This window comes from Lepidothrix coronata, unplaced genomic scaffold (genome assembly GCF_001604755.1).
Source record: "Lepidothrix coronata isolate B3197 unplaced genomic scaffold, Lepidothrix_coronata-1.0 Scaffold190, whole genome shotgun sequence".
NCBI classification, from domain to species: domain Eukaryota; kingdom Metazoa; phylum Chordata; class Aves; order Passeriformes; family Pipridae; genus Lepidothrix; species Lepidothrix coronata.
Genome location: NW_016690370.1, coordinates 28,598 through 36,911, shown reverse-complemented (window position 1 = coordinate 36,911; position 8,314 = coordinate 28,598). Strand labels below are relative to the sequence as shown.

Here is an 8,314-nt window from a genome sequence, read left to right as displayed (position 1 = left end):
TGCTAAGACTGGTGTGAGTAATAAAATGCATTTCATTAGACAAGTTTTCCACACAGAAACCTATTTCTTGAAAGCAAAAATCTGATATTCTCCCATGTTAGTCTGCGTGTCACAGGAGTGTATGGCAAAGTCATAAAACAATTCAAGGCATATAAATGTGGCTTTTGATTTGCTAGTAAATCAGGGGTAAGGAAAAAGCTCAACTGAAAGAAAGAAATGTGATTTAAAAATTAATACCAATATTACAAAGCTGTAAAGATTTTATTACTTGGAGCATTCCCTCTGTGAAGATGAGTTGGTCTGTCCCCCTCCTGTCCTCTACAGCAGTTTAGCCTGCAGCTATTTATATGGCTCACGTAGAACTTGTAAAACAAAGCCCTGCTTTGCCAGCCTGCTGCATTGTGTGCAGATTTCCAGGGATTACAAGTACAGTAATGAAGACAGAAATTCAGCTTTCTAGTATTTAATGTCTGGGTACTGGTGAAATGAAGAAGATTGGGATGTGCTCTCAACATACTGGCTATTTTAACACCAAAAATGGCCAACTGACTTTGCAGAGTGGGTGGTGTGTCAGTGAGGTTCTGACAGTTCCCTCCCAAACATCAGGCTCTAAATCACTGGGATCCAGCAGAAAGAGCCCAGGAAATGCATCCATGGGGTTGTTTCCATGCAGTTGATATTTGCTCTCTGGGCTGTGCTCCCAGCATTCCATGTGGAAACCTGTCTCTGGTGCAGAAGGGGAAGTTCTGCCTCTCAGTGAGGTGCTGTGGGATCGTTTACAGCCAACGCTTTCCTTAATATTGCCCAAGAGAGGCACCGACTGGGGAGGGGAGAGCAGAGCTCCTGACTGCACCCCGAGGGGTTTGGGGGCGGCTCCAACCCCACCCAGCTGAGCCTGTGCTGCCTGACAGCCCCTGTGTGTGGGCACAGGGCAGGGGCAATGCTGAGGGTTCTGTGTGTGGGCACGGGGCAGGGGCAATGCTGAGGGTTCTGTGTGTGGGCACGGGGCAGGGGCAGTGCTGAGGGTTCTGTGTGTGGGCACGGGGCAGGGGCAGTGCTGAGGGTTCTTATGGGAGATCTGTGCCCGGTGATGTTACAGGAAAACCCATTCCCAACAACGTGGTTAAATGGCCCTGTTGGCTGCATGGCCCAGGGTTGGATTATCCCACAGGGAAGCTCCTGCACAACCATCCTGCCTGTTCAAGGGCCCTGGGTCACATTTCTGCCACTGTTGGCTGGATTGGTCCCATTTTCTTTAGGATTGGACTCTGGCTTTAATCACCTCATTGCATGTTAACTTCCTGTGACAGTTGGACTTGATTGTAGAGGTCTTTTCCAGCCTTTACAGTTCCATTAGCACTCCATGATCCCCTCCATGCTCTAGGGCAGATGCTGAGGATCCCTGGCTGATGGAGGAGCACTGACAACTCCCCAGGTCCTCCCTCCCTGGCAGTTTTGGGGCAGGAGCAGTTGAAGGGCTGGGACAGGATGGCTCAGTCTCCCAGGGCTGAAGGGCTGGGACAGGATGGCTCAGTCTCCCGAGGTTAAACAGCTCAGACAGGATGGCTCAGTCTCCCAAAGGAAGGCTCCAGGCTCCCACAGCTCCTCTGTGGGCTGAGGGAACAGCCAAAGATAGTGATCAGTGCAATGAAGCACTTTGGCTTCTGAGGTGGGATGCTTGGAAGGCAGCAGGGATGTTGTTCCCTCCAGCCCTTCCCCAGAGCTTTGGCACAGCTCAGACACCTGCAGAGGGTTTTTGTGCTCCCCAGGGCCGGCGCCGTGCGCGGCTCCGCTGGGCAGAGCAGACTTTGAACCTGCCAGCCAAGGAATGCAGCTGGGCTGTTTGTTTTTCCTTCTGGCAGAGCCCACGTGGTTCCGAAGAAGAGAATGGAATATTTTCTAAAACATCAGCACTGGTTTTTCCCCTTAAAGTTGCTTCTCTCCCGGGAAGTCTCACAGCCCTGCTGCCTCAGTTCCTCCTCCTGACTTTGGCCCTCATTCACTTAAAGCAATGAGCCATTTAAAGCATTTGAAGTGATTCCCAGCCTTGAGCAGTTAATGGAAATGAAGTCAAGGAGTCTGCTCCAAAGGTTCCGGAAGTGAGACCAATCTGAGCACCTCAGTGAGCTGGAGGCTAAAAAAGAGATCTAATTCCCAAACTCAGCTCCCCATCTAACTCTGGACATGGAGTATCTCAGTGTCCCAGCACAAGCTCAGAGGGAAGAACATACAGAAATTATCACGTAACTTGAAGCACAAATAGAAATGAGGGAATTGTTTTTCTTGTGTATTGTTGTTTAGCAGCAAAGCAGTAGATGTGTTTTGCCACGGATCATTCTTAGTTTTTTCTTAAGCCTTGTGTCCTCTCCCTGGTTTTTTTATATTTTGAGACTGTTCCCCTGCTTTTCTTTGTCTGTTGGACTGAGCTCTATTGTAGGATTGATGTCTGCAGTCCATTCCTCAGTTCCAATCAGAAGATGTGTTGTTTAAAATAATGTCTATATTGTTACTCTGCTCTTTGCTGCAGTTACAGCTTTGATGCCCTTGATGCCCTTGATGCCCTGCTCAGGACGTGCAGGGCAGCACTGGCTGTGGGTGCAGCTGGACCGGGGCAGCAGTGCCCAGAGCTGGGCAGAGCAGCAATGACTCACTGCCCTTGCTTGTGGCAACTGGGCCTGGAAAGATCCCAAGCCCTGAAGATCAGGTGGTCTTGTCAGGAATACATGGTTCCTGGTGGAAATTATTTCCATGTGATCAGATGGATATATATAATTAGCAGAACCAAAACAGATAGGATTCTTATGGGAACAGCTGTGCAGCCAAGGAAGTCATTGTATCAGAGATGGCTTTCTCAATAAATATATTGCACAGAGTCATATTTCTTTTTGCAACAAATTGGATCTTATCCAAAAAGATTTGCTCTATAGCAAAGCCAGACCAAGACAGCAAAGCTCACAGTTTGTTCTTGTGTCTCAGACTGTTGATAGGCTGAATTGTGCATGGCATAATAAAGTGCTTTATAGCCCTGAGTTTTATTTTGGGTAAGCAGTAATGAAATCACCTTCCCTACATGGTGTTTGGGGAAAGACAAGCAGTTTTTAAAGAGAACTGTCTTGCTCAAAAATGCAGAGAAGTGGCAGAAAACAGCTGTAGAGACATCAAGGTATATCGAGGCCGGGTTGGATGGTGTCTGGAGCAACCTGGGCTGGTGGAAGGTGTCCCTGCCTGTGGCAGGGGGTGGGACTGGATGGGCTTTAAGGTCCTTCCAACCCAAACCAGTCTGGGATTGTGTGCCATTGATGAAAACTTCCTTAGGTGACATGACTTGGCTTCAGTTCTTGTTCTGGAATCATCATCTTAGAATTCCCTCTGGGCTCCAAAGCCCAGGGAGTGTTTATAGTGTGCAATAAACCATCTCTACAGGGCTGAATTTGTCTCTGATGTAAAACAACTGCTCAGCACAGTGTGGCCAGAGCTCAGTGCTGCTCCCCCTCTGTGGATGTCAGAGTGTTCCTGAGACACTGTTCTTTGGGCTGGTTATAGAGACTCCAAGGAAGATGTGATCCCACAGCCATTGTATGAGGGGAAGCAATTCTGAATAAAGGTGATAATTGATTTGTAAAGTATTTAATTTTTAATCAACAAGCAGATAAGAAGAGATCATCTCTTTTAGATCTGCTTAATGTGTTTCTGAGCACTGTCCTGTCTTCTGGGAGCCCACAAGAAATTCCTCTCAACTATATGAACATCCAGATTAGATCTCTCAAAATCATCCTTGCACCTGTTACCTGGAATGGCTTTGGAGCAGCCGTTTCTGTCCTTTTCCAGTTCAGAAACACAGGAAGAATCCCTGATTCATTTACTCTCCAGGCACAGGTCTGAGATGGGATTATGTATAAACTTGGTGAATGTTAGAGAAAGTCTCCTCTCATTCCTGAAGGAAAGCCTTTGGATCAGGGCATGTGTGCTGTTCCTCTGAGCGTTCTGCACACTTGGTTCATTTCCCCTGAACACTTTTTCCTGCTTATTGGTGAAACCCAGGATCACTCTGAGGGATCTTCACACGCAGCTCCCCTTTGCTGTGACATGACCTGCTGTGCAGTTTGTGCTTTTGGCTCAGATCTGGCACTTGTCTCCATGTTTTTTCTCCTTTGAATTAGAGACAGTTTGCAATAATTTATCCTGTTTAGGACAAAATAATTCTCAGAATTTTTTAGGAATATTCCTTCCTGGAATTTTGTTGTCCACTTCCCCCAGGAGTGCTGAAAACCTGTGGTTGCACCCTGTACCCGTTCAGGGGGAGGGAGCTAAATGTGCCTCTGTGCTTTGTGCAGAATGAGATTCCTGGTGCTGCTTAGGAAAGAACTAATAACTGCAGAAGTATCTGAGTAGGGCTTGGCTTGGGTTTTGATAGGAGAGGGATGAGAGGAGATGTGGGGGATTAAGAACTGGGTCCCTCTCACGCTCTAAATATGTGGATGGTCATAAATATTATCTGAACTTACCATGTGGTGTTTCATGGCTATAAAGAGACCACAAAACACTTTTCACCCTTGTTTCTCTCCCCCTTCAAAAACTGAGCTCCGTTTATTCACTTTGCTCGGAGACAGATGTGCAGCTGGAGGACCAGGCAGAGGTAACCCTGAATCCCCTGAATTCCTGCCTTTTTAGACAATTGAATGCACGTAGCCAAACCCTGGCACGAGTGAGCCAGGCAGCTGCAGCACATTCCAAATATCGCTCTATTTAAAGCATCCCAAGGCTCCCAGAACAACTGCAGAGACAAACCTTAAACCTGCCATTAAACCAGCAGAGGGGGAATGGCAGAACCAGGTAAGGTGCACTGTGAAATGTGAATGTAACAATATATTAAAATGAATAAACCTGAGCAGTGTAGTGTGAAAATACTCAGCTATTTGTATTCTTGTTGAAACACTATGTATTTTACTTTTCAGTAACAGTTACCAGTTTAAAATGTGACAATACTCAGCTACTTGTATTCTTGTTGAAACACTATGTATTTTATGTTAAGTTACCAGTTTAAAAGCTAATTCTATTAACAGCAGTGAGTTAAAAGTAGCTTGTCTTCCTCCTGTATTTCTAAATCCCACCAGTTTTTTCTTTAGTGTTTTGTAGCAGTAATTTCAGGTTAGTGAACACAATAGAACAGAACTATGTAAAATGAGATCTGTTTGACAGCATTTTTGATGTCTGTGTGTAGCTGAGCTCTGAGTGCAGTTCTGGGTGAACGTAGAATAATTTAGATTTTAACCCCACAAAGCTTGAGTGACAGAGCAAAATGAAATTTTAATAATGAGCTTTCCATTGCAAGCACACCTCACTGTCTCCAAGGAGAAAAGGCAGCTTATAAAAATGCATTTTGTATCCATTGTCATTTTTTATTTAGTTCACTTAAACTCCCAGCTGTAAGTGTATCTGTGGTGTTTGCTGTGCACAGGTCCTCAGGTAACACTTGTCCTTGCAAAAGGAACTTTTTAATCCATCTTCATAGCTATGTTAAAAGTTTCTAAAGACTTATCTGCCAGGTTCTGCACCGTTTACTCTGGTATCTGAGGAGGAGAGTGAATTTCTGCTGAGGTACAACAGGATGCTGAACGCTGTGTCTTTATTTCAGTTTTCATTGGTATCCACAGAAATTACACTGACACTGGTTTAAGCTGGGTCTCACATGACAGACTCCCATAGTCAGCAGACACAGCAGCATGAGCAGAGCTCTGACAGAACTGCCCTGTGCACCCAGCAGGATCCAGCCTTGGGGCTGTAATTAGACCTTTAGAAAAATGGCAAGTAAAGAGAAATGATTCCCGGAGAAGCAGCTTTACCTTGCACAGTGTCAAAGCCGTAACAGTCTTTAAATTAAACAGGTAAGGGAGTTTAAATTAAACTCCCCTGTGGCAAAAGGACTCCCAGTTTCAGAGCAGGATTTTATCTTTGCTGTTGTGGTTGTTTATCTGTTTAATATTTTCATGGCAGCACATGCAGATTTTCTCTCTGTGCTCTCTCCCTCTGGCAGACACACTGTGCAGTGTCGTGGAGAGAGGTCTGTTGTGCACAGCTTTAAAAGGGCAATGTGGCAATCCTTAATTATTAAGCATCCCTCTAAGTCTGCCTGCTTGATCTAAACTGTGCAAGGTGCTGTGAATAGTTTTACATAATTTATTAATCCCTTCAAAAACCTGGAAATGTATTAACTGCAGAGAGATCTGCTCTAAGAGGTTGTAATATGTTGGTGAGTAATAGGATTCTGCTTTCTGGCAAGAGACTGCTATTTGCAGGAAACTGATAGAAGGGTCTTTAAAATTCTGATGTTGTACAGAAATATATTTATATAAAGCCAGTTCTGCTTTCCATGTGCTTCGTGGAGAACCATCACCTGCACTGGGCTCCTTGTTCTAGGACTAGTGGGCAACTCACCCCTTGTTTGTGGCTGGCCCAGCTGTAAGAGTTTCCACATTGGACACTCCTGTGGTATTTTCCTGCTGGAAAGGAGGAAACAGCCCTGCAATGGTTAATCACCTCAACCTGAGCTCCCTGTGTGGCTGTGGGGACACGACATGGGAAGGATACAGTGGGCAGGGAGTCGAGCTGGGAATCTCTGCTGTGCAGCCACTGCCACCATCCTTTGGGGTGTGGGAATTCAGTGTCCCCTTCCTGCAGGTCCAGGCACACGGATGGTCAGGCAGGCTGGGACACTCCTGGTTTGATGTGTTGGGATCATTCCCTGCCTGTGTAACGTGGCCTCTCAGTCACAGCCCCTCTCCTCCCTTGCAGCCCCAGCCCCGCTGTCCCGCCTGGTTGTCCCTGTGCTCCTGGCACTTGGCTGGCTCCTGGGATGTGCCCTCATGGTTTACATTGTCTTCTCCTGATGGCAGTAAGTGACTGGCACGTGCCACACATCACCTCTGCTTCCCTTGCTTGGCACTGCCATCTTTCAAATGGAATTTGCTTTGTCTTGCAGGACAGAAGAATTTACAGAGATGTTGATTAGAAGAACCTGGAAGTTCAACTGAGATTTCTAATGGCTAAAATAAGTATAAAATGAGTTATTTTTAATATCAACACTGTAAACATGGTGTACGCTTTTTATCCACAGTGTTTCACATGCTAATTAGAGCTTTAGGAAGAGTCACCAAACCAATTTCCCAGTTTCCAAATGGTTTGTAATGGGGTGAGTGGTTTTGGAGTCCTGTGTAGGTGGACACCTGCCTGCCCGCTGAATAGCAAACTTTTAAAATAGCTAAGGAGCTTCAAACTTGTTAGAAACAGGCAAGGGTTAATTTCTCATGGGGCCTGGGGAAGTATTTTTAGCCTTATTATGGGGAAGATCTATTGGAATCTATTGTTATGAAACAGAAATATGTACGTCCTTCGAACAGAAAACCTCAGGCTTTTTTATGGTTGGGAGGGCTGTTGTACAGCTCAGTGTGCCTGGAATCATGGCTCAGGCTCACTCTGGCCCCCTGACTGTCTTGTACTTGGGGGGTTGTCTTTTTTAATTATAATTGGAAATAATTATATTCCCCTCATGGATAATGTGCCTTGAGAACTTCCAGTGACTTTCCCATTTAAATCAGAAATAATCGTCAGATGATCTGAGCTGCTGCATTTTCACAGACAGCCTTGAGCTTCTGAGCATGAAGGGTTTTATACTGAAGAGTTGCAGTTCTCAGAAGACAAAATCATTAATAATTCAATCCCCAGTTAAAGCAGAGAACGGACTGTGGGAGGCATGTCTGGGAGATCCCAGCAAGATGAATGTTTAAGGGAATGTGAAAAAAACCTTAATGACCCCTGGTGGGGTTAAACAGAGAGAGAAACTATTTTTTTGGCTCCTGCTTACACAATTTGTATAAGTTTGAGAATGTGAGGAAGGCACATCAGTCAGACATCCTGTCTCCATCTGTGGGCACTGTCTGTTGTCCTTTAGGAATGGAAACACAAACATATTTGTCTGTAGCGCAGCCGTGAACATTCCTTGGCCGCTCCAGCAGCCTCAGCAACAGCACTCAAGTGTGACATTCCCTTTGGGAATTGTCTCAACACCGAATTGCTTCACCTGCAAATGACCTGAGGGCACAGGAGGGATGCTGTTTCATCAGGTGTCCTGGAAGAGAGGGGACAAACCCTGCAGTCTCTTGGAGAGCTGGAGATTCCCAATCCCTGCAGCAGGTGAGGACCTCCAGCATCACTGTCAGTCACTGCCAGGTGAGAACATCCCCTCCAGCTCACCTGTACAGGTGGGCTGTGTGAGCAGACACCTCATTATCTCCTTTTCAGGACCAATTCCTGGGTT

The 8,314-nt window shown here is 45.9% G+C and overlaps 1 long non-coding RNA gene across 1 annotated transcript; it reads left to right on the top strand.

Moving 5' to 3' along the window:
* Positions 1 to 4,695: 4,695 nt before the first annotated feature.
* On the top strand, positions 4,696 to 7,080 carry LOC108505447. The gene is made up of 3 exons (XR_001877511.1): positions 4,696 to 4,833; positions 6,793 to 6,892; positions 6,980 to 7,080. It is a non-coding gene; the product is annotated as an uncharacterized LOC108505447 (long non-coding RNA).
* Positions 7,081 to 8,314: the final 1,234 nt, after the last annotated feature.